General features: G+C 50.1%; 1 pseudogene; it reads left to right on the top strand.

The window, feature by feature from the left end:
- The first annotated feature begins 819 nt into the window (after nt 1-819).
- LOC108287717 lies at nt 820-2,150 on the top strand (annotated as a pseudogene).
- The last annotated feature ends 1,785 nt before the right edge of the window (nt 2,151-3,935 follow it).

The following is a 3,935-nucleotide window of genomic DNA, read 5'->3' on the forward strand; positions in this document are numbered from 1 at the left end:
TGCCCTGGAGCCCAAGAAGCTGCAGTATACTCCAGAGACCTGGAACCCAGCTCTCTGGGCGACTGGCAGATACCCAAGCCTAAGGCACCAGCACCATCACTGTAACAAGCATGGCCATGCCCCAGGACCTGGGCTGCATGTCAATTCCAAATGCCCTTGTACCCAGAACACTGTCTCTGCAGCCATTCTGAGCACCTCTGCCCTGAAACCCAGTGTTTCTGTGGTTGCCTATGTGCCTACATGCCAGACCTGATGCCAAGAAAGACCCTTTCAGTTAGAACTTTGCTCCCACAAGGTAGAATGAAATCAGAGGGACCCTGGCAGCTTTTGAAACTGAAGTATTCAACACCCTTTGCTGCCACTGCTGGGGCCACTGTCAGCACTGCAGATACCTGCAGCCGAGGCTCCTGAGAACTCTGTGTCTTTGCCAATAGAGGCTTCAGCTTACGGAGCTGCAGGGAGACTGTGCCACTGTGTCCTCCCCAGAATGACAGCTGCCACACCTCACCTGGCTGATGCTCGCACACTCACCCACAGTTAAAAGACTCTTTCCACTGAAAACAGTCTGCAGAGCCTCAGAAAAGTGATGGCTCCCTCAATGCGCACACATCAATACCACGAAAAGGCAAGGGAATGTGATGCCACCAAAGGAACTCAAAAATTTTCTAGGAACCAACTCCAAAGAAATAAAGATCTACAAAGTGCCTATAAAGGAATTCAGGTTAATTGTTTTTAAGGAAGCTCAACAAGATATAAGAGAACACAGACAGACAACTAGGTAAAAAGAACCAAACAGAAATCCTAGAACTGAGGAATACAATGACTGAAACAAAAGATGCAAAAAAAGACCTCGCCTCTGGGGCGCAGCGAGGGCTGGGCCGCCGCAGTCCGGGGCGTGGGGCACGCGGGGCATGGACCTCGGAGCTCTCCCGCCGCGCCGAGTTTCTCAGGCCTTCCCCACCCGATCGCTGGTCTCCGGGTCGGAAGCGCTTCAGGTGCAGCCCCGCGCGGGGCCGGACAACGCCCCAGAAGCTGCTGCTGCTGCCCCCGCTCCCCCGGGGCCGTGGACCTCGCTGGCACCCGCGGCTGAGTCCTCACGGAGCCGCCAAGCGCCTCCCCGAGCGCCTCGGTGCTGAACTGGGGAATTCTGTTGAATACGAAGAGACCAAGGGAGAAGCAAGAGTTGGATTGAAAGAATCTGTTTGCAGCCAAGATACTTTGATTACACAGACAATACGCAGAGGTGTGAACGCAGCTGCGACGGAGACGTTTTCACGGCTTCTGCACCGAAGGCTCCTGCGCCAGGAATCTCACCGGGGTCACCCCCACCTCCCCTGCAGCGAGCAGAGCAGCAGGAGGAAGAGGGTTCCACGGTGTGCAAGCTCCGAGCGTCCACGCTGCGAAGGCGGCTGTAACTCGCATTATCACTGGGGGTCCTCATCACAAGGAAATACAAGGCTTTTTCAGCTTTCCCGTGGACAACCTCAGAGCCTCACCTTTCCTGCTTCAGTATACCCAGGAAGAAATTCCAAACTACAGAAATGCAGTCATTGCAGCTAAGTCTCCTGAAGCTGCAAAGAGGGCCCAGTCCTGTGCTGGGAGACGGCGTCTGGGCTTGGCCGTCGCCCCCGGGGAAGCTCAGTGACGGAGCTGGACATGGACGATGGTCGCCACCACCACCCACCCTCCACCCGTGGTCAAAAACGCTACTGCGCAAGCGGGCCTGGGTTGCCGCTGATGACTGCGGCTGGAGCTGCTGGAGGCCCCATCGCAATCATCGTGGATGACATTACTGACCATGTGGAGAGTTCTGTTGCTGCCACGGAGATCCTCACAGAGAGGGCTGACAAGATCTATGTCATGGCCACCCACGATGTCCTTTCTGCAGAGGCCCCCCCTCCCGCCTGATTGAGGAGTCCTCCGGAGATGAGGTGTTGGTGACTAATACCATCCCTCATGAGGTACAGAAGCTGCAGTGTCTCAAGATAAAGACTGTGGATATCAGTTTGATTCTTTCTGAAGCAACTCGGAGGATCCACAACAGACAGTCCATGGCCTACCTTTTCCGAAACATCACTGTGATGACTAGCTTTCTCGGTGGCCTCGACCCTGGAACTCCTGAGGAAGACATGCAAAAGGCAGTGCCATGAGTGACATACACAGTGTGTCCTTGCAAGGGAGGGCTAGAAACAGCCTGGCGTTAGATACTCTGTCTTGGTCGGATTGATGGGTAGGAGACAGTAAGACAGTCAGGAAGAAGACAGAGCTAATGGATAAATATTATAATATGGCCTTAAATGTCTGCTGTCATCAGCCCCGTTCCTTAAACAAAAGTTTTAGCCACTTTCCTGAAAAGAATCTGAAAATCTTATTAAAGAGGAGTTAAAGGTAATAAAATAAAATAAAATAAAATGCAACAGCAGACTCAACTGAACAGAAGAAATAAACTCAAGGACAGGTCTTTTGAAATTATCCAGTCTCAGAAGAAAAAAGGATGAAAAAAGTGAAGAAAGTCTTTAGGACTTATGGGGCTTCATTAAGCAAAAGAATATATGAATTATCGGAGTCCCAGAATGAGAAGACAAAGGAAAGGAGGAAAAGCTTATTTAAAGAAATAATCACCAGCTCCCAGCCTTAGCACTATCATCTTGGAAACCTCCATGCCATGAAAACTAAATGGAGGAAGAAGTTAATGCACAGGCTGAAGCACAAAAGAAAAGATGAGGCAGAGGTCCAAGGAATCCACTAGCCTGTGCACCCGTGGAGGCCACAGGAACAGAAACACGGAATGCTGGAGAATGGGGATGCTGGTACAAGTTACTGGACCGCATGCTACCGTCTCGGGCTTGTCTCAACGGATCTAGAACTTCCGCTGCCATCTGATCACTGAGACCACCTCTGAGATCCACCTAGCTCATAACCAAAACAGTCCATATTTGTTCTTTGCCCTGGACCTGTGGCATTCTGAACCATTTCTGTGTTCACTTGTAGCCAAGTGTAACAAGCATACAGTAAATCACTTAGTTTACTGTCTTAGCTGAAGAAGAAAGAAGGAAGGAGGGAAGGAAGGAAAGAGAGAAAGAAAGAGAGAGATGAAGGGAAGGAGAAAGAATCATTAGCTGTGTGTGGCACATGCCTGTAACCCCAGCTGCTCAGGAGGCTGGGGTGGGAGGATTGCTTGAGGTCAGGAGGCTGAGACCACCCTGGGCAACATAACAAGACTCCATCTGAAAAAAACAGAGAAGAAAAGAAAAATGAACAAATGAATCAATGAAAGAGAGAGAGAGGAAGGAAGGGAGGAAGGGGGAAGGAAGGAAGGGAGGAAGGGGGAAGAAAGGAAGGGAGGAAAGAAGGAAGGAAGAAAGGAAGGAAAATTCTGAAAAATTCTCAGATCTTTGGCGAGATACAGATAACCACAACCATGAAGCTCAAAGGTTCTCATTCAAGTATAACTCGAAAAGAACTTCACCAAGACACACAAATCAAACTGTCAAAAGCTGAAGGCAAACAAAAAAAATTGAAAGCTAGTTGGGCATGATAGTATGTGTCATAGCTACATGGGAGGCCGAGGCAGGAGGATCACTTGAGCTCATGAGTTAGAGACAGCATGGGCAAGACAGCAAGACTCTGTCTCAGAGGAGAGAATAGAGGCCAAGGTAGGTGGATTGCCTGAGCTCAGGAGTTCAGGAACAGCCTGGGCAACATGGAAAAACCCCATCTCTACCAAAAATACAAAAAATTAGCTGGGCATGGTGGCACACACCTGTGGTCCTACCTACTTGGGAGGCTGATGTGGAATGATTGCTTGAGCCTGGGAGGCAGAGGTTGCAGTGAGCCAAGGTCATGCCACTGTACTCCAACTTGGGTGACAGAATGAGACCCCCATCTCCAAAAAAAAAAAGGAAGGAAAGAAAGAGAGAAAGAGAGAGAAGAAA

This window comes from Cebus imitator, unplaced genomic scaffold (assembly GCF_001604975.1).
Source record: "Cebus imitator isolate Cc_AM_T3 unplaced genomic scaffold, Cebus_imitator-1.0 Scaffold353, whole genome shotgun sequence".
Lineage (NCBI taxonomy): Eukaryota > Metazoa > Chordata > Mammalia > Primates > Cebidae > Cebus > Cebus imitator.